Genomic DNA, 23,325 nt, shown 5'->3' on the forward strand with positions numbered 1-23,325 from the left:
TGAGTTCCTTCCCCCACCCTTCCCAGAGACCTCAGCAGCCAATCGCCTCCCTCAGACTGTGCTGCAGGCAGCATGTTCGGCTCTCTCTAGGACCCAACCCAGCTCTTACATGCTCCACCACTTCCTGTCCATCTGGGCTCCCGGCAGAGTGGTTCCCCAGACAAACTGATGCCCTAGGCAGCTGCCTATTCTGGCTATGGCTAAGGACAGCCCTGGGCCCTGTCTCCATTGGCTGCAAAGGACGGTGAGCACATGACTGTTGGATCAGCGGGTCAACAACAGTCTGCAGTGTTCGTGTTTGCTGGCTGAGAAGCTCCATTATGTCCTGGTGCATCTCCCTCTCCTTTTCCTAATGGGTCTTTCTCCTGTTTGCTGTTTCCTTCTTCAGGCTGTCTGCTATATTCACCCTCCAAGCGCTCTGTTCGCAATCTGATAGAGCACTGGTTTGCAGGATGTTGCTGAAAGTGTCCTCCAAGTCTGCTTCTTTCTCCTCCTCCTCAGCATGTTCTGCAGATGCATTTTTTATGGCCCCAGTGGCAGCAGCTACAGATGAAACAGATGTATCAGTGTAGTTACAGTCACAACAGAAAGTGAAAGACAAGTTTCAGAACTCCCTTCCCTCATTCTCATAAGAATGTTAAATAAGACAGGCTTATTGACACTTCAGCTTTGGAGTGTCTCTGCACAGAAAAGCTCTCTAGCCACAGCCAGGGTGAGTGTGGCTTACGAGGGGTGGGAATGAGGAGGGAATTTGTTCAGTTATGTAGAACAATACATTTCAATCCCTATTTCCATGGACATGAATAGAGGGCAATAGCACTGAAGACTGGCACTACTTTTCACAGGTGGTGGTGATTTCACCTGATCTCTCATTCCTGAGAGTCACAAAGGCAGAGAGAGAACAGCTGCTGGTGGTATCCTAAAGCTACCCGGGCCCATAGGCCGCTAGCCTGTTTACGGAATGGTGCCTGCCAACGTCATCACATAGTGGTGTGGGAAAGTGTCCTAGTGTGGAGGAAGAAATAAGGCAGCCATCCCTAGAAACCTTCGGGAGACAATTGCAGAGTGTTTCCATGAAAGTTTCATCGAGATATCTCAGGAGCACAGGCACTGACTTTCATTTTTCCGTGTGGGTGCTCCACTCCTGCTCTGCCCTGAGGCCCCGCCCCCACTCCACCCCTTCCCCCAAGACCCCACCCATGCTCTGCTTCTCTGCCCCCACCCCTGAACAGCTGGTCATTGGGGTCCATTAATGTTTTGTTCTGACCAACAGCTGGTCAGAAGGTGGCTGGTGGGTGCTGGGCACCCACTATTTTTTTTCTGGGGGTGCTCAAACCCCACAGTACCCACAGAGTCGGCACCTATGATCAGGAGTATACAGGGGATATCACTGTGCACATAAATAAACTTCTCCATGTGCCCTTCTCCACCCACCTAACCCTATAAGGGAATGAAAAGCAGATAATGATCCCGCCTCTGTTTTTTGTGCCACTATCTCTTCTCATATGGGTAAAACAATTCAAAGTAGATACCTGTGTCCTGCTAACCTGTGGATCGTCTGAGTGCCATCTTCTCATTAAAACATTGTGAGGGAGAATGAATGCACACACTTATTAGAGGTGCCTTCCCCTGGATTGGGCTTGTCCATGTTCAGCTGGGAGGACTGGCTGGATGGTGGTGGAGTCTTGAATAAAATCCTGGCTCACAGCATAGCTGGATACCCCTGCTCCCCACATTGTGTGTCCCTTCTCTTCCTTTTCCTCCTTGGATTTATCAGAGTTGGATTTACCATGGAACAAACAGTGCAGTGGCAATGATGGGGGGGCCCTCAAAATGCAGGACAAATCTCATCTGACAACCTGCCCCCAAGTCCCAGTTGGCGGCGCAGCAGGGCTTAGGCAGGCAGGCAGCCTGCATTCCATGGCTGGTGGCCCCAGGCTGCTCCCAGAAGCGGCTGGCTGCTGGCACGTCTCTGCGTGCCCCTGGCGGGGGAGAGGTGGCTACACGCACTACTCCCACCCCAGGTAGCACACAGAGACCCTCTCCCCCCCTCCTCCAAGGGGCATGCAGTGACGTGTCAGCAGCAGCACAGCAGGGCAAAGGTGGCTCCCTGCCCACACTGCCTCCTTCCCTCCACACTGTGCCACTCCCAGAAGTGGCCTGCATATCCCTGCAGCGCCTGGGGAGGGTTGTCTTTGCATGTTGCCCCTGCCCCAAGCGCTGACTCCACAGCTCCCATTGGCACACACACTTGGACTGAGGTGGAGATGGACATAGGAGACGGAAGTGTGGAGAGTCTCTGGGTTAGGCTAAAAGGGGTAAAAAACACAGGTGATGTTGTGCTGGGAGTCCACTACAGGCCACCTAATCAGGTGGAAGAGGTGGATGAGGCTTTTTTCAAACAACTAACAAAATCATCCAAAGCCCAAGATTTGGTGGTGATGGAGGACTTCAACTATCCAGATATATGTTGGGAAAATAACACCGTGGGGCACAGACTATCCAATAAGTTCCTGGACTGCATTGCAGACAACTTTTTATTTCAGAAAGTTGAAAAAGCTACTAGGGGGGAAGCTGTTCTAGACTTGATTTTAACAAATAGGGAGGAACTTGTTGAGAATTTGAGAGTAGAAGGAAGCTTGGGTGAAAGTGATCATGAAATCATAGAATTTGCAATTCTAAGGAAGGATAGAAGGGAGTACAGCAGAATAGAGACAATGGATTTCAGGAAGGCGGATTTTGGTAAGCTCAGAGAGCTGATAGGTAAGGTCCCATGGGAGTTAAGACTGAGGGGAAAAACAACTGAGGAAAGTTGGCAGTTTTTCAAAGGGACGCTATTAAGGGCCCAAAAGCAAGTTATTCCGATGGTTAGGAAAGATAGAAAATGTGGCAAAAGACCACCTTGGCTTACCCTTGAGATCTTGCGTGACCTGCAAAATAAAAAGGCGTCATATAAAAAATGGAAACTAGGTCAGATCACGAAGGATGAATATAGGCAAATAACACAGGAATGCAGAGGCAAGATTAGAAAAGCAAAGGCACAAAATGAACTCAAACTAGCTATGGGAATAAAGGGAAACAAGAAGACTTTTTATCAATACATTAGAAGCAAGAGGAAGACTAAGGACAGGGTAGGCCCACTGCTCAATGAGGAGGGGAAAACAGTAACGGGAGACTTGGAAATGGCAGAGATGCTTATGACTTCTTTGTTTCAGTCTTCATTGAGAAGTCTGAAGGAATGTCTAGTATAGTGAATGCTTACGGGAAGAGGATAGGTTTAGAAGAGAAAATAAGAAAAGAGCATGTAAAAAAATCACTTAGAAAAGTTAGATGCCTGCAAGTCACCAGGGCCTGATGAAATGCATTCTAGAATACTCAAGGAGTTAATAGAAGAGGTATCTGAGCCTCTAGCTATTATCTTTGGGAAATCATGGGAGACGGGGGAGATTCCAGAAGACTGGAAGGGGGCAAATATAGTGCCCATCTATAAAAAGGGAAATAAAAACAACCCAGGAAACTACAGACCAGTTAGTTTAACTTCTGTGCCAGGGAAGATAATGGAGCAGGTAATCAAAGAAATCATCTGCAAACACTTGGAAGGTGGTAAGGTGATAGGGAATAGCCAGCATGGATTTGTACAGAACAAATAGTGTCAAACTAATCTGATAGCGTTCTTTGATAGGATAACGAGCCTTGTGGATAAGGGAGAAGCGGTGGATGTGATATACCTAGACTTTAGTAAGGCATTTGATACAGTCTCGCATGATATTCTTATAGATAAACTAGGAAAGTACAATTTAGATGGGGCTACTATAAGGTGGGTGCATAACTGGCTGGATAACCATACTCAGAGAGTAGTTGTTAATGGCTTCCAATCCTGCTGGAAAGTGGGGTTCCGCAGGGGTCTGTTTTGGGACCGGTTCTGTTCAATATCTTCATCAACGATTTAGATGTTGGCATAGAAAGTACGCTTATTAAGTTTGCGGACGATACCAAACTGGGAGGGATTGCAACTGCTTTGGAGGACAGGGTCAAAATTCAAAATGATCTGGACAAATTGGAGAAATGGTCTGAGGTAAACAGGATGAAGTTCAATAAAGATAAATGCAAAGTGCTCCACCTAGGAAGGAACAATCAGTTCACACATACAGAATGGGAAGAGACTGTCTAGGAAGGAGTATGGCAGAAAGAGATCTAGGGGTCATAGTGGACCACAAGCTTAATATGAGTCAACCGTGTGATACTGTTGCAAAAAAAAGCAAATGTGATTCTGGAATGCATTAACAGGTGTGTTGTAAGCAAGACACGAGAAGTCATTCTTCCGCTTTACTCTGCGCTGGTTAGGCCTCAGCTGGAGTATTGTGTCCAGTTCTGGGCACTGCATTTCAAGAAAGATGTGGAGAAATTGGAGAGGGTCCAGAGAAGAGCAACAAGAATGATTAAAGGCTTGAGAACATGACCTATGAAGGAAGGCTGAAGGAACTGGGTTTGTTTAGTTTGGAAAAGAGAAGACTGAGAGGGGACATGATAGCAGTTTTCAGGTATCTAAAAGGGTGTCATCAGGAGGAGGGAGAAAACTTGTTCACCTTAGCCTCCAATGATAGAACAAGAAGCAATGGGCTTAAACTGCAGCAAGGGAGATTTAGGTTGGACATTAGGAAAAAGTTCCTAACTGTCAGGGTAGTTAAACACTGGAATAAATTGCCTAGGGAGGTTGTGGAATCTCCATCTCTGGAGATATTTAAGAGTAGGTTAGATAAATGTCTATTAGGGTTGGTCTAGACAGTATTTGATCCTGCCATGAGGGCAGGAGACTGGACTCGATGACCTCTCGAGGTCCCTTCCAGTCCTAGAGTCTATGAGTCTATGAGGTCAGTTTTAAAGAGAGATTTAAAAGGAAATAAAGTGGCAGTTTTATAAATTTTGATAGGGAGAGTTCCTCGTGCATGAGGGGGACAGCATGGTACAAAATGCAAGGGTGCTTGGGGAAGAAGCAGACAAGCATTTGGTTGAGATTGGGGTGATCAGATAGCAAGTGTGAAAAATTGGGACACTTTCTTTTTTGGGGGTGGAGAGGGTCCTGCCTATATAAGACAAAAGTCCCTAATATCCAGACAGTCCAAATAATTTTGGGATGTCTAGGCACCATAGTTGAGACTGACATCACTGGCAGAAAGATAGGATAGCTTGATAAACAGCAGAGTCAATAGCTTGATAAACTAATACATCTGATAAGGTGGGGCTAAATGGTGACAGGCCTTAAAGGCAAAGACTAGGAACTTGTGTTGAATGTGGTGAAGAAACGGGAGCTGCGGAGGGGGCTGATGTGGTCAGAGTGACAAGTCAGGACAATGATCCCCACATTGATTTGAATAGTTTTAAAGGGGACTCAGGTGGCTGGTGTCAAGGCCATAGAGGAGGAGATTCCAGTGGTTGAAACATGAGATGATGTGGGCCTGAACAAGAGCCTTGGTAGTGTGGATAAACAGGAGAAGCTGAATTTTTGAAACATGAAGAAAGTAGAAGTGGCAAGACGTGGATATATATGGCTGTCAAACATCTTGACAGAGAAAGAACACATGACAAAGTCCATCTGTGTGAGGTACTTAGCCATGGTATGTGTCATAACTTTCCTACTCAGATCTGAACCTTAGAGTTTAGAACATGAGAAGCTAGCATGAAACCTCCAAACTTAATTACCAGCTTGGATCTGATATTGCTGCCACCAGCCAGAATTCCAGTGTCTGGCTCACTCTGGTCTCCCCAAAACCTTCCCTGGGGAACCCCAAGACTCAGATGCCCTGAGTCTCACCACCAAGGGAAATAACCCACTTCCTTCCCCCCTTTACCTCCTCCCAGATTTCCCCGCCCTGGGTTCCCTAGGAAATTCCCTGCTTCAAGTCCTTGAAACACAAGTACCGAGAGATCAAATCTCTCTCTCCCCTCACCCAGAGGGTATGCAAAGTCAGGCTTTGTAAATCTAACACAAAGAGATGTTCCCCCTCCCTTCGTTTCTTAGCCTTAACCAGTGAAAAACACTTAAACAGGTCTTAAAAAGAAAGAAAAATACATAAAATTGGTCTCTGTATCAAGGTGACAATATACAGGGTCAATTGCTTGAAAGAAAAAATGAATAAACAGCCTTATCCAAAAAGAATACAATTTAAAACATTCCAGCAACTACACACATGTAAATACAAAAAAACAATATAAACCTATTGTCTTACTATCCTTGTACTTGCAACTTGGAAACAGAAGATTAGAAAGTCTGGAGATAGAAAAATCACTCTCAGAGCCAAGAGGGTCACCGAACCAAGACAAAGAACAAAAAACTCACACCCAAAACTTCCCTTCCCTCAGATTTGAAAAAGTCTTGTTTCCTGATTGGTCCTCTGGTCAGGTGTTTCAGGTCACTTTTTGTTAACCCTTTACAGGTAAAAGAACATTAACCCTTAGCTATCTGTTTATGACAGTATGGGAAAGAGCATGCTGTGCACGTGGCAAACCTTCCCACAATGTCTACGGGTCCACTCTCCAGATGGAAGCTGAAACACACTCTGCTTCCTGGCTTTCCCGTAGGCTTCGGTCTGGGCTCTCTGGTGGTGCTCCACGGTGACTGCATCAGCCTTTATCTAGCTTCTCCAGACTGAACAACAGTTGTGGGCAGGATTTAATCCCAGTGGCCAGTGGGAATGCTGAATTTCTTGAGGCCTTGCTTGACTTTGTTGCTGTATTGGAGCTTTGGCCTTACTCTGCATCGCGGGTGGTTTTAGGTTGGCCATAGCGTGCCTATGGTAGGCAATCTTGAGGCATGCGCTCCACATTCCAACCAGCAAAGCCTGAGAATGTCCAGTGCAGTCTGCATAGACCGTAGGCTGGTTCTCTCATGGATCTTGATATTGGTGATCCGTTGGTCTCAGCAGAGGTGGAAACTGTTCAATTTCTGCTCCTGGTTACTGTATCTAACCCAGTTTTCCTAACCATAAAGGAGGGTACTAAGGACATAAGCCTGATAAACACACACCTTTGTGTTCAGGGTTAGCAACCTGTTGTTCCAAACTTGAGGTAAGTTTGCCATAGGGAACAGGAACTTTGCCAATTCCAGCATCAAGTTTCCTATCAAGGTTAAGTAAGTTGGTAACAATTGGGCTGAGATAGAAGAAATGATTTACATTGTCCAAAACATCATATGATCTGGATATATGTGTCTTGTGAAAGGGCAAGTTGAAGGTAGGCTGAGAGACTCAAAGGATGGTGTTGGTATTCATGGTTACAGAAAAAGTGGAGTTAGGTCAAATGAACTTACGAACATTTTCAATCTTGGAAGCCTAAAGTTATGCTCCTAAGACCATATTTAGGCACCCAAATAAAAGTGTCCTGGTTTTCAAAGATGCTGAGCACCTCCAATTCTCACTGACTTCAGTGGGAGCTAGAGGTGGCTCAGCATTGTTGAATATCAGGATACTTTTCTTTAAACACTTAAGTATGGATTTGGGAGCTTAACTTTAGGTGCCCAAGTGAGAAAATGTTGGCACTGTATTTTCAAAGCACAGTAGAAATACATTAAATATTGTGAGGTACTCAGAAACTTTATTAATAGGACCATTGAAGTACCTGAGATAGATATAAATATGAATCCTCAGAACATCTCTGTGAAGTAGTTAAGTATCGTCCCCATTTTACAGATGAAAAAACAAAGAAAGAGTTTAAGGGCAGGTTTACATTTAAACAGCTGGATTGGCACAGCTGCAATGAAGGTGCTCTGTGCTGATGGGAGAGAGCTCTGGGAGAAGTGGTAGCTATGTTGGCGGGAGAAGATCTTCTGCTGATGTAGCACTGTCTACACCAGGCTTAGTTCAGTATAACTACATTGCACAGGGGTGTGGCTTATTCATATTCCCAAACAACATAATTATACTGAACTAATTCTGTAGTGCAGACCAGGGCTTAGACTCCGATTCAGCAAAGCACATGTGAAATTTAAGCACGTGAAGCAGTCCCACTGACTTTGATTACATTCCTTGTGCTTAAAGTTACACTTGAACTTATGTGTTTTGCTGAATCAGGGCCACAGTGTCTTGCCCAGGATGAAAGAAGTTCCATAGAATGGCTCCCAATATGAATAAAATTGATTATGATACATAGATCCTTAAACATGACTCCTTTTGGTTCATAGTGTTGTTTACACAATGCTGTGAGGAAATGAAAGGCTGGGTGGCATGATTTTGTGCATGTTTTGCAATGATTTTATTACAATGTATAGTTTATTGCATTCTAATGAATCCACGTTTTTCAAATTAAGTATTAATTAAATGAAAGTAGTTTCAATATAATCCTACTTGATACAGTATAATTTAAGCTAATTAAAATGTTTCTTATAACAACATATTTTACAGTATTTTAGAGAAAATTGAAGACCAATAGAACTATTTCACAATTTACTTATCTACACTCCCCATGATTCATGAACAACACAGCAATCTCACCCCACTTCTCAACAAAGTGTGCACTAGAAGTGCTGGATTTCCAATTAGGTGCAGTAGACAGATGCCTAGAGGCATCATTTTTAGCTGTCAGTTTCCCAGGGGGGTTAGCAACTGTGAGTTGCAGTATTTTGGGCTACTTTGCTGCCCTGCTGCTGCTGGCTACATTGCTCGGGAGTTCTTGGGAGGGAGGGAACTTCCTGATCTGCCCTTCTCTCCTGCCAAGATGCCCCACACGCCATTTGTCTCAGGTTGTGCCCCCTTCCCTTAGGTGATGTTTGCAGTATGCACAGAATTCTTGTTAGGAATCATTAAAAAGGGGATAGAGAATAAGACGGAGAATATATTATTGCCCTTATATAAAATGATGCTATGCCCACATCTAGAATACTGCGTACAGATGTGGTCTCCTCATCTCAAAAAAGATATACTGGCACTAGAAAAGGTTCAGAGAAGGGCAACTAAAATGATTAGAGGTTTGGAACAGGTCCCATATGAGGAGAGATTAAAGAGGCTAGGACTTTTCAGCTTGGCAAAGGGGAGACTAAGGGGGGATATGATAGAGGTATATAAAATCATGAGTGACGTGGAGAAAGTGGATAAGGAAAAGTTATTTACTTATTCCCATAATACAAGAACTAGGGATCACTAAATGAAATGAATGGTCAGCAGGTTTAAAACAAATAAAAGGAAGTTCTTCTTCACACAGTGTACAGTCAACTTGTGGAACTCCTTGCCTGAGGAGGTCATGAAGACTAGGACTATAACAGGGTTTAAAAGAGAACTGGATAAATTCAAGGAAGTTAAGTCCATTAATGGCTATTAGCCAGGATAGATAAGGAATGGTGTCCCTAGCCTTTGTTTGTCAGAGGGTGGAGCTGGATGTCAAGAGAGAGATCAGAGAGATCACTTGTCCAAGGGAAGCTGAATTTTTGTTCCCTGCCAATACTATGCTGCAGTTCACCTTTTGCCCATCAGAGGCCACTGTGATCAGAACAGCCTGAGCTGGCTAAGGTTAACTGGTCTGGTGGGCAGTGGCAAACAGCTAGCAGGCGGGTGGTGGGTGCATTTTTTCCTCAAGTGAAAAGTCATAGCAGCCTTCTCAGAGCCAGGTTAGGAGGCAGAGCGGGCCACACAGGGCTGATGGGGGGGGCCATAGGGCCACATGGGGACACGGGAGGGGGATTCAGGCAGGGCCATATGGGTGGACACGGAAGCACTGAAGATGCTCTGCTTAAGGGCATGAAAGGTGTAAATCTGTCCCTGTGCATCACTGCAGTGATGTGTAATGGATTACCTAGCATTTGTATGTACCATTGCTCTATAATAGCTTGCTTACAAACGTAATATCCCCTACTCCTACTGGCTAGAGATTCTGCTTTTGGTCAACTAGTAGAGCTCTGTATTTTGTAGCCTTCAAACGTGGATTTTATCACTGCTGCTGAGCTTACAGTGACCAGATCTCATAAATTTCATCAATTTCCTTTGGTTTCAGGTAATTGTACAAAAGGTCAGGTGCTTGTTTAAATGTATGCATACTTTTGGGGCCTAAATACAGTAGATTTTAGGCCTTACAAATAAATAAAAGTTTAATAATTTACATATGCAACTACCAACACTGTGTATGACTTGAGAAAGTCATATTGTATATTCATTTTCATTGGTTTCTCTGACTGACTGGTGTTTTTTTAGCCAAAAATAAGCCAGTAGCCTTCAGAAACAGTTATTTTCTTCACATTTTCAAGTGCTAGTATTCTTTTATCACTGATCACAATCCTGCAGAACTGAGAGTGGGCAGGAGAACCTTTTCCCTCCCCTGAGAATTTTTTACTTTTTGACGTTTTTTTTTCCCCCATCCTGAATTGAGATGAAAAATTGAAATCTGGAAAAATTCCACAAACTGAAAATTGGAAACAAATGTTCTGTTTTGATTTTGAGCCTTTCCCTTTTTAAACCTTCATTTTAATGTAAATTTACTAAAATGTCAAAATAAGTTTTTTCAACTTGAAAGACCAAAACTTTCTATTTTGACAATTTCAAAACTTTTTAAATCAATTTTGTTTTTGCATCAGGTGTTTTGTCAAACCTGACACTGTTTCACAAACAGTTTTTAGTTTCAAGGAATTAGACGAGGATGAATTTTAAAGTGATAGGCTTTATTAACTTTAACCAATGGCAGATTATCCATCTGCTCCCTTCTCAAATACCAGACACTATATGGGGTCAAATGCAGGGTTAAATGGCCTCATGCCACACAAGCAATACATTTGTGTTGGCCCTCTTCAGCCTAATGCCTAGGACTCAGCCTGACTCTGAATCCTCTTGTCATTCCACTTCAGAGTGGTGCTGAGGGTTATCTCCACGAGTCCTTCAGTCTGCAAAAACTTATGATGTCCCCTTCTCCCTAAAATCTAATAGATTCACCAGCCATCTCATGGGTCTCTTACTCATGTTTATCTCCAAGACTTGGCCCTTTCTAGCCTTTTATCTGTACAGGATGTTGAGCATAAATTACAATGAAGAAGATATTTCCATATTATTTGGTAACATTAAGATCCTATTCTTACTCCTTTTAGTCTAAAATTGAGCTTTGAGGAAGGTGAAATCCCCAGGACATCCTGCCAGTTTAGCCAAAAGGGGGAAAAAATTCTTTCCTGATCCCTAAATGGGAGATCTTGTCAGACCCTGATCGGGACTTAGGCATCATTGTAGGCAGCTCAATGTGTAGCTGTATTCAAAGAAACAAACAAGTTGCCAAATTGCACAAGGATTGGGATGGTGAGTAATACAGAGAATATTATAATGCCTTCCTACAAATCAGTGGTGCAGCCTCCATTGGTATGCTGTGGAACTCATTGTCACAGGCCATACCATCTCAAAAAGGATATTGCAGAACTAGAGTGGGTTCAGAGAAGGGTGATGAGAATGTTCAAGGTCATGGAAAACGCTCATGTGAACAGATTGAATATTTTTTACCTACCTTAAAGAAGAAAAGAAAAAGAGAGGGCATGATAAAAGTAAATACAACTATGTGGGCTAAACAAGGTAGACCTGGAACTTCTGTTTGCCCCATCGCATAATAATAAGGCTATGTCCAGACTGCAGTCACAGGGTGCAATTATAGCTCGAGTGGACATACCTGAGCCAACTTTAATCTAGCTACCTGAAGTCCTGGAGTCACGGCAGGGTGCATTTCTGGGTGCACTGTACAAGCCTGTGTGGAATCTTAGGTAATTATTTGGGGTACTAACCCACACTGAAGTGCATGCTGCAATGGCTTCACTACTCTGTGTCCCAAGATAGCTAGGTTAAAGCTAACTTGGATATGTCTACACCCAATGATTGCAGTATAGATATACTCCCAAACAAGGAGACATTCAATGAAATTAAAATACAGGAAATACTTTTTCACGCAGTGTGTAATTAGACTATGGAACTTATTGCCACAGGAAGTTGTTGAGGCCAAGAATTAAAACAGGAATTGGTTTTAGGATGGGGAATAAGTAGGGTTTAGTATGGCTGAGCAAAAGTGCTCCCTGTCCTCTCTCCCCTCAGAACCACAGCGTTTGGCCACCCCCTGCCTGTCTGATCAAACTTCTTCCCAGTGAGATGGGACAACAGGCACTGCATGCAAAGGCCAATAGGCATTTTGTAAATGCATCTTTACTTGTTTTGCCTCACAGTTGTGGTCTTTGGGATTACCATTAGAGGTCCCATCTGCAAGTGTTAGAATTTTAATAGATTTAATAGCAGAATGGCAAAAGATAATCTTTCATATTATCTTTTTTCTCAGTAACTTTTCACCATAGTAGCTGAAAAACAGTCATTCACACGACCTCTTTTCAAAGTTTCATAGCTCCAGATGGATTTAATTTCTATCCTGGTTCTACGAGGCTGTAGCTAGAGAAAGATAAAGGCATTCCACTGAAAGAATAAGTGTTTCTTTGTATCATCAATTAGAGCACATCACTTTTCATGGACTTGTCTAATTTGGTTTGTTGTATCAGATGAAAGATATTGCTGTTGAAAATATAGGTTTACCAGAACTGTTGGAATGTAAGCTCTTTGGAGCAGCGATTCTATTATTTTGATATGATGTTTTACTTTAGGTAACGTACTATGTACTAATATCCTTACACAATGATAGTATATGATCCTTTTTCATAATACGTTGTGGTTTAGTAGTTAGACACACTTAGAAGTAAATTTTGTATACGCATTTTTCCTTCGTCTTGCCAATTTCCCTCCAAAAAGTGTGTAATAAATTGACTTAATGCTGGTGTAGCACTTGTCTGTTTTGACGGCCATCATAAAAGGTATGGAGAAGGTATTCCAATGTGCTGCTAGAGGGCAGAATAAATAACAGCACCCTCCTCAGTGTAACTGCAGGTATTTCATTTTACGGTTCTTTATGGCCAAGAATAAATTCAGTAATGGAAATAGGTAAAATTCAATTTCCTTTTTGTATCTTAATTAAACTAGATATTTGTACCAAGCAAGACTCCCAAGTTTCTGCAAAATAGTTAAAGTACTATAGGTCTAAATTTTATTTCTTACAGAGTCACTTGACAGTAGCTGTCAAGACTACACTGCGCAATCTAATTTAGATAATGGCTGAAAGAATGGCTGTGAGTGTGAATCCCTGTGTGTTTCTTATACTGCTTTCATTCATTGCAGTGAGGAAGCCACATGGCACACCATGCCGAGGCATTGCAAAGTTAAAGAGACACTTTAGCTGCTTTTCTGAATTATCTATATGTGTGGGAAAAGTCCTATAGCTTCTCAATATTACAGAGAGTCTTGTTGCTTCTGAGTCTATATGGCCATGATGATAGAACTGCTATTGCTAGACCCAGAAGCATTTCTGAACAATACTTCATCCCTCTTTTCTAAGTCTAAAGTTAACTTAATGAGCTACAGGAGAAAGATATGTAACTGGCTGACTTCTTGTCCATATGTCAGTAATAAAACATATGTCTCCTACCCAAACCTGTTTCTCTCATCAGTCACCCTCTCTTCATTCCACACAGCTGTGCCAGATGTTCTCATCTGAGTGTCCCTCATCTCCCCAGGGGCAATTGCCACCATTGATCTTTCAGCACAAATCCCCTTCCCCTCTAGTTTGCTCCTGATTTCAGAGACTTCCAGGACTATCAGCATTTCAAAATTTACCATAGCCTGCTGATAAGAAAGCTAACAATGGGCCTGATCCCAAGCTTGTTGAAGCCAATATGAGTCTTTCCATCAACTTCAGTGAGTTTTGGCTCAGCTGTGTTGTCTTTTTGATGGAGCCTGTTCACAGAAGATAGAGAGAGAGTCTCCTGCCCTTCTTAGTGCTGAGGACAAGCAGATGGAGGACTTAGTAGAGAGTCCAGATGTGTCACCATCTACTCCACTCCTGCCCCAGGAGAGATTAGTCACAGAAGACCAGCAGCCATCAGAAAAATGTGAGTTTCTAATGATGCCATGGGGGCTAAAAGCTATGAAGGCCCCGGATGGGCTGTACCCCTATTTCCACACCTGAAAGCTTCACTGTCACAGCAACTTTATGCTCCCAGAGGTCTGGCCTTGCCCCTAGGAAACATTCTTCCAGGGAGCTGCTAGGAATTTTGTGTCCTTGGAGATGTTGCTTCTCCTACTGGTATTTTGGCCCTATAGGAACAATGAGTGATGAGGCTGGATTTGTGGCCTAACACCACATCTGCCCTGCTCAGATTACCAACATGTCCCCACTGAGCCATGTATATTTTACAGCAAGCACAGTGTCACGGAGATTGTTGATTTAGGACTCCTAAATATTGAGATTAAGTACCTGCATTGGGGAGAATCTACTGATAAGAGTACTTTGTACGAGAGATTTTTGAATTAGAATGAATACAGGCCACTTCCGATTTCATATTAATAACTATTTTTAAAAATATGTGTGAATTCTAGTCATATAATTATGGCACGTTAATATTTACAGAAAGCAATGAGTTTGTTAATAGTCATATGTAGTTAACATTAGCAATCAGTTTTGAAAGTGCTGATTTTTTAGTCACAGATTCTTTAAAGTGACAGTAACCCATAGTATAGAGCTGTGGTTCCCAACCTTATTACACAGGAAGGCCACATAAACCTAAGCACAACCTTGTGTGGAGAGTCTACATATTTTAATGAGGTTTAAAGTCACCTATATTGACTTACATTTTATTTCAGCCTGTTCCATTGTATTTAGAACACAATACATTAATAGAAACAACCTATTTAAAAACAAATCATGAAATCAGTGCATAAAATTTGCATATGACAACAAACCACTAATGAATCAGCAGTTAGTATATTGTGTTGAAGTATGTCATGGGCCTTACGCAATGCTCTGGTGGGCCATATCTGGCCCACGGGTTGTAGGTTGGGCACACCTGGTATAGAATATTATGCATGCAAGGTCCAGGAAGACAATAACTATTTTCTGTTTTACTTCAAAACAAATTAATTGATTTTCATATATTTTCAGCACCAAATAAATAGCCATGTGTTTTGAATGAACACTTGACATTATTCCTCAGAGGTTTTAATAGACATAGGTGGATGCTTGTGGATATTGCCTTATTTGTCCTGGATTAAGAACATACTTTTAAGATTCTATTTCGTTATTTATATTGTGCTCCTCACTGTAGGATAGAAGTGCCTTGACCAAAACCCCCCCAAAGTTTTTAAAAAAAAATATAGCACAAAAATATTATTAAAAAGTTGCGGAATACTCAGATAGGTGTAAAGTGTCTGGGGTACAGTACCTGAGATTCAAATCAGTATGGCTAGGGAAGCTCTTTTGTGTGTGGAAGAGATTGCAGAAGTCTGTATGGGAAGTAGATGTGCATGTGTGGCATCCATAGAAATATGGCCTCCAGATAAAGTACTTCCAGAAAATAATGTTGAGCACACAAAAAACTGGTTAATTGATTGATTGTGTGACATTATTCTTGGCAATACACTTCAGAAACAAAGTTAATTTGGCTTTGCAGGAATCCTGTAGATGTTTCTGGGTATTCCTGTCTGGCAGGTGTTTTGAATCTGTCCCATCACTATAAAAATGAAATGGCAAAAAATTTATTTAACACAGAGTTCAAGTTGCCCAAATATGGTTTGTGCCCTTCTAGAATGTCGAGTTCAGCAAAACTCAAACTTCTGAAAACCAGACTTAAGGCATGTGCCCATGAAACCTTAACTCTGCCCCCCTGGAGCTGATAAAAGTCATATTATCTTCATGTACTCCAGCTGCATTCACTGTGGTAGGTATATCCATAATGAATGGCGGAGGAATAAATTAAAGTATTTTGAAAGAACTGTGATTCTGACGTGAGGAGATCTGGGTCTGAGTCTCCTGTTGTATTGACTGTAAGGGCTACAAGAGTTAAAGATGTTTATGTGACAGGTTGTCATCCCTGGGGTGCACTGTGGGAGCCATGGGAACTGCTTTCCCCTCTAGTCCTTCAGCTGGGCAGGCCTTTCTTACAGTGTTTTGCTGGAAACAGCCACTCTTTCCTGGCCCTGTTATCACCCAGCTTGATAGCAAGTGGCGCCACACATTCAACTGAGTTTTCTGAGTGCTTTCCCCATGCCACTCAAGGACATACAGCCAATTTCCCAGCTTCTCAGCCTTGCATCCCTGCTGAAGTTAAAACCCAGAATTATACCGCCTTACACTGCCCCGGGGTCTGTACAAGGTAAGCTCATTAATATAGTTCGCCTTCCTCTCAATGTGGGAAAGATATGCAACGGTCTTTGCTCACAGAGCTGAGATTTTCCACAGACACTTCACTTAAAAGCACACTGGTTTAGATAAAACATAAAACAAGCTTATTACCTACTGAAAGATAGATTTTAAGTGATTATAAGTGATAGCAAACAGATCAAAGCAAGTTACCTAGGAAATTAAATAAAACGTAAACTACGCTTAAAATACTAGATAGGATTTGAATCAGTAATCTCTCACTCTGACTGATGATACAAGCAGTCCACCAAATTTCCATACACAGGCTAGAAATCCCTTTAGCCTGGGATTAGCACTTCCCCCAGTTCAGTCTTTGTTTCTCAGGTATTTCCAGATGTTCTCTTGTGTTCTCTTGCAAAGTGAGGCCAAGAGAGGATGTCACTCACCACCTTATATAGCTTTTCCATATGACGGGAATCCTTTGTTCCAAGCTCAGTTCCCAGCCCAGTTTGTGGAAAAATACAGGTACCAAAATGGAGTTCAGTGCCATGTGGTCTGGTCACATGCCCTAGCATGCACTGCTGAGTTACGGGGAGCCATTACTCATAGGCTGGCTGGATGTTCAAAAGAAGGCTAAGCTCTTCCATGGTCCATTGTCTTGGCTGACGGGCCATCAGCACTGTCTAGCTCAGGGGTGGCGAACTTGAGCCTAAGAAGGAGCCAGAATTTACCAATGTGCATTGCCAAAGAGCCACAGTAATACATCAGCAGCTCTCCCATAAGCTCCCTTGCTCCCAACTCCCAGCACCTCCCATGCACTGGCAGCTCCACCGATCAGCACCACCTCCTCCTTCCCCAGACCTCCTGATCAGCTGGTTCGTGGCATAATCATATTTGGCAAATAATAACTTTTCTAATGACATGATCCATCCTGTACAAAATGCATCATAATTATGCCATAAGCACATTATAATGATGAATATGGGGTGCAGTGTCACAGTCTATACACTTTTTTTTACTGTTTAATACTGTTATTACAGTTAGGAAAAACTTCCAAACTGTAAGAATAGTGGGACAATGAAACAAACTGACTAGGGAGGTCATGGAAACTCCTTCATTAGAGGTTTTTCAAAAGGAGGCTGGATAGCCAATTGTCTTGGATAGTTTAGACACAACAAATCCTGCATCCTGGCAGAGGATTAGGCCCTATGACCCTTGTGGTGCCTTTTAACCCTACGATTCTATGATTTAAACAGTGATATTTAGATTGTGGCGGGGGGGGAGTTAGATGTTTTTGTTTATTTGCTTTTTTGGCAAACACTAAAGTATTTTAAAGTTGAAAGTTTATTGTTTAAATACAAGAAAGGACAAGTAATTAAAACAAGCATTTATATTGAAACTGAATGATTATGTAAAACAAACAATTAAAAATTATTAACTCTTTTTGGAGGAAAACAGTAAGAGTTTTTAATTTTTATTAATCACTTTTATTTGGTGAGAAGGAAAGGTAAATTTTATTTTAAGGTTTGGTATGTGAAGGTGTAAGGGTGCGGACTCGCCCCTGCAGCACCTCCTGCTGGTCGTCCTCAGGAATTAGCCCTTCCAGCATCCAGAGCGCCCTCTGCAGGCCGGTGAGCTGCCTAACCACTGGCCTCTATGTCCCTCCCGGACCACACCTCCCACCTCAAGATCCCTTCCACCAGGGGGCTGGGTTGTTCTACCTGCCCAGTTTTCCCCTCAGCTGGGCCTGCAGGACATCCTGTTACTGCTGCAGGTGCTCCAGCATGAGGAGCAACCGGCCATCCTCCGGAAGGGTTTGGGTATCCACTGTAGCCCACTTAGCTCCCAGGTGGGTTCCCCTTCCTGGTTGGGTCTCCACTATGGCCTGTCTTGCCCTCATGTGGATTCCCCTGTTGAGCTGGAGCCCCTCTGCCCCAGACCCCCTCTCTTCTGGGCCCCTGGTCTTCACCACCCCCTGCTTTGGGGTAGTCTCAGACCAAGCCTGATCCTCTGGCCTTCTCCTCCTTCTCTGGGGGCAAGGCTGCTTTCTCTGGCACCCCTTTGCACTGGCATAGGAAGCATAACCAGTGCATTTCTTAGGCCACCTCCGGGCTGGTCCTGTGAGTCCCCTGAGGGCATTCACTCTTCATGTGCCCTGGTTCCCCAGAGGCCCAACAGTTCCTGTGCCTTGGCACCGGCCTCCTACCCAAGGTGCCTGGCCTCCGTTGAGGTCCATGTGCCCTCCCCCACAACAGCTGAAGCAGTCCCACTTGCTGCTCGGCGAGCTGGGCCACAAAGGCTCTCCAATAATAATCCCGCATATCTCCAGTCTTGGATCCGGGCAATCGTCCAACAGCCCTTGCCCTGGCTCCTTGTATCAGGGGCAGACCGCTATGCCCGCATTCTTTACCATCTGTAAGGGTGCGGACTCACCCCTGTGGCACCTCCTGCTGGTCGTCCTTGGGAAGTAGCCCTTCCAGCATCCGCAGCACCCTCTGCAAGCCCGATCTGCCTTACTGCTGGCCCCTGTGTCCCTCCTGGACCCAGTGCCCTGTTATCTGGGGTGTTGCTGAGTTGCTGTACGACCCTCAGTCTCGGAGTCTCCCCTCCCCAGGGAACCCTCACCCACTATCCCCACCTTGCCTCAGTATCAGGCTACTGCCAATCATCATCTAGCCTCCGCGTTCTGGGGCAGACTGCAGTATCAGCCTACTCATCACCAGCATGCTTAGGTTTGGACCTTCTGCCTTTGCCTACCCCTGGGCTGTCCTCTGCAATCCGCAGTACCTGTTGGCCTTCTGCTAGGCTGCAGACTGGGGCTTTCCAGGCTGGAGCTCTTGAGTTCCGCTGCCTTTTCGCAGCCCTGCTCCACTCGGGTACCCTGTCTCTAGCTCCATGCAGCCAGGCTCGTCTATCTCTACAGCTAGAGAGAGACTGTGTCTGTCTGGTCCTGGCTCCCAGCCTTTTATAGGGCCAGTTGAGTCTGTTTGGGGCGTGGCCACAGCTGATGCTGCCTCCCAATCAGCCCAGCCTAAGGCTCCCAGCCCTCTCCAATGGCTGGCTTTTAACCCCTTTCACACCAGGAGCGGGTGACCACCCCGCTACAGAAGGGTATTTACTTATTTTGTTTGTAAACAATCAGACATAAGATAGAGGAGAGACAGGATAGAAAAGGTAGGGGAAAATAAGGCTTTTTGAATGTTCTTTGAACATTAGACAGCTGGTCGGTTATGAATGGATGTTTGACTGGTAGGTTGATTATGACACTTGTTTCTTGGACTTTGATTAATATTTTAGTTAGGGATTTTTGTTGTTGGTGATGCAATACAGTTGATTTTAGGATTTGATGTAAAGCCAAGAGAGTCCTGCACTTAGGATGGAAGAATCCCATGTACTGCTACAAGCTGAGGACCGACTGGCTAAGCAGCAGTTCTGCAGAAAAGGATCTGGGGACTACAGTGAACAAGATGCTGGATATGAGTCAATAATGTGTCCTTGTTGCCAAGAAGGCTAATGGCGTATTGGGCTGCTTTAATAGGAGCATTGCCAGCAGATTGAGGAAAGTGATTATCTTCCTCTATTCGGCACTGGCGAGGCCACATCTGGAGTATTGCTTCCAGTTTTGGGGCCCCCACTACAGAGAGAATGTGGACAAATTGGAGATTCCAGCAGAGGGCAATGAAAATTATTAGGGAGCTTGGCTACATGACTTATGAGGAGAGGTTGAGGAACTGGACTTATTTAGTCTGCAGAAGGGAAGAGTGAGGGAGGATTTGATAGCAGTCTTCAACTACCTGAGGGGGTTTCCAAAGAAGATGGAGTGAGGCTGTTCTCAGTGGTGGCAGATGACAGAACAAGGAGCAATGGTCTCAAGTTGCAGTGGGGGAGGTCTAGGTTGGATATTAGGAAAAATTCTTTCACTAGAAGGGTGGTGAAGCACTGGAATAGGTTACCTAGGAAGGTAATGGAATCTCCATCCTTAGAGGTTTTTAAGGTCAGGCTTGACAAAGCCCTGGCTGGGATGATTTAGTTGGGGTTAGTCCTGCTTTGAGCAGGGGATTGGACTAGATGGCCTCCTGAGGTCTCTTCCAACCCTAATCTTCTATGATTCTATGAATGAGAAAGAGGCTAAGGGGAGCATGGATAAAATAACACAAGATGGAAACAAGGCAGGATTTTACAGGCCTCTGTGATGCTGGCAATTAGATATTTGTATGGATGGGTTGATGATGTCATGAGAATATGTTGACTTTCAGAACTCACAGGTGAAAAATAAAGTTCTATGAACAAGAGCAAGGCCTAATGGCCTTCCTCTCAGTAAGAAAGTCCTTTGGTTTTGTCTACTTCTGTCCTTGGGTCAGGAAAAATTATATGAGTCAAGATGAGCTAGGAGGTGAGGTGGGATGAGATGAACTGGGATACAATTAGCTGAGATGTTTTGGTAAAAAATGAAGCTTTTTTAAACTGGCTTTTTAATAACTTCTAAAAAGGGGGAAAGTGGGTGGCATAGTTTATTATTTTGTTTATTAATTAGGCTTAATATTTATCACACTAATTTTGATTAATTTTTGACATATATTTGTTTATTACGTTTAATTTACAGGTTTTGAGTTATACTAGTAGGCCTTTTTTGTTTGGGTTAATTAAGTTTATGTTTATGTTAAACTTTATAACTTATTATTGAAAATAACTTGACCCTTTTTATGGTTAATCTTAAACAGGCAAAACATTACAGGCTATTATAACGTTTTATGAATGTTTACAAATTTTTTATAATTGAGCTTGCAACTAAGTAAATGTTTAAGCCCAATTATTACAACGCTGCTATGTCTGTTACCAAAGGAAAAAGGTGCATATATACCTGAAGGTTCCAGTCTGCATCATTTCAACACAGACTTGTGTCAGTAGCAGGGCACTGGGTTTTTTTCCCCCGTTTTGCTGGCAGACCAAATGCCAGCTCATTCCAAAGCCCCTAGGCCTCACTGAACACTGACAAATACATAGCTGGAAACTAGACTGTCTCAACTGTTAGTATTATTAAAGTAGGTATTATAAAAATGGGTTTAATGTTTAGATTTTATGAAATGCTTGTGAATTGCTGCATGCATAATCTCACTTATGATAAGTGTATCCCATGTTGTAAGATAATATTTAAGTGTTTGCTCTTTAACTATAAAAGTGTTTGCTCCAAAACTGTAAACTCCCACAGTCAAGAGAGAAGCATTACCAAATATGAAATACTAGTTTACCACAAGAGGTGTCATCTCCTATCCAACAAAAATATGTCTATAGCCACCAGACAAACCATTGTGGAACATCGGTGAACAAAAGACTGTGTTGATTGCTCCCTCTACACCTGTGAAGATGAGACATGCACAAGCACTTGACTCATCAACTTGAGCTCTGGGGGAAATAAATAAAAATTCCTGAAAGAAGAGACTGTAGCTCTGTGCTGCTTGCACTCTGAAGGGCAAACTTTCTAAACATAAGCAAGGGATCCCCAGCCGTTTGGCTTGGGTTAGGCCTAGAGGACTTACAGAGCTTGCATGTGACATCAGCTTCTATTACTCATTTCTTTTTCTTATAAAGCTCTAGTTGATTTATTATAGGATTGACTTTTTTACAGGATCTGAGATGCAATTGACCTGCGATAAGTGACTAATACTTTGGGATGGGGAGTAACCCAAACATTGTTGTGATTTTTGGTGTAAGGGACCATCTATCGCAAAAGCAAACTTACCTGGGTGGCAAGATAGACCAGAGTACCCAAGGAGACTGTCTATGACTCTGTAGGTAGGCTGTTATAGCACTTGAGGAGTTTATAGCTGATATGTGAAATTTAAGTATAGAACTCACAACCATTTTGGGATTGTGCCTTACTTCTTCCCAGTCTGCCTGGAGGTTGGTTCTCATGCTTATGAGCCACTCTAGAGAGCTTGACACCCCTACCCCTTGCTGCAGATCACAGCCTCTCTCAGAGGTTCCCACTTACTTTTCCACCCCTATTCACCCCCTAGTGAGCATTTATTTTCTTTTCAAAAATAGTTTCAGCACCTTTTGAATATTCTACTGTACTCAGATTACATTTAATAAAAAACAAAAACTCAACCTTGTCAGAAGCAGATTTCTGCCAAACGTTTAGAGTTCACTCTCAGATTTCTGCTCAGGGTGGGTTTCAAACTTCAGAATTGCTAGTTTCTGTGAACTTAATTAAATGCTGTTTTCCCTTGGGGGGGCTGTATCTGGGGGAACTACTTGCTCAAATGACCCCTTCTTTGGATCACTTACCTTCCCCTACACTCCCATGAGGCACAGCAAATTGCAAGACCGTTTGTGTAAGCATGCAGATTTTAGAGCATTTAAAAGAATTGTCCTTTTATTTATTGTCCCAGTTCCTGGCTTATATGAGAAGGGTAGTGAAAGGGGCTCAGAAACCCCCAGAAAGGGAAGCCTTCCCCACCTGGCTTACATGAGGAGGGGCAGGAAGGGTGGTTAGACCCCCAGATGCTGACACACACCCACACCCACAGAGGAGGGAAGGGAGTGGGGCTTAGATACCTCCAGAAAGGCAAGCGCCTCCCAGATCCTGGCATAGATATGGGGCCAAGGAGCAGGACTCTGACACTTCCAGAAAGGCAAGGCTGCCCCATATCCCAACTCCCATGGGGAGGCAGGGAGAAGGGCTCAGACCCCCTCTGCCCAGGAAAGTAAGCCCCCTAGAACCTGCATCACATGGGGGGACAAATAAAAGGGAGTCAGACCCCCATAGATGGGCAGGAGTTTTTAGATCCTGGCACACACCCAAAGGTAGGGAGGCAGGCTCAGACACCCCAGATCTTGACATATACACAGAAGGGAGAATACGGGGCTGACAGGTGCTGCTGCCACTGTTCTCCCCAAGTCCACGTGCCACTCACCCCCATTTTCCCTGTCCCACCCGAACCCTCCCACTCCCCCCAGACATTCATATTTCCTCCCCTCGTAATCACCCCAGTCCCTCTCCCCTAATCTCACCTACTCATCCAACCCAATCACCCTCCTCTCCTTCCCAGCAAGTATTTGCATGATATTTATTTTAGTTTCAAAAAAATAGTTCCAGAGCTTTCTCAACATTCTGCTGTACTCAGATTACATACCCCCCCCCCCAAA

Source organism: Gopherus evgoodei, chromosome 1, assembly GCF_007399415.2.
Source record: "Gopherus evgoodei ecotype Sinaloan lineage chromosome 1, rGopEvg1_v1.p, whole genome shotgun sequence".
In the NCBI taxonomy this organism is placed as follows: domain Eukaryota; kingdom Metazoa; phylum Chordata; order Testudines; family Testudinidae; genus Gopherus; species Gopherus evgoodei.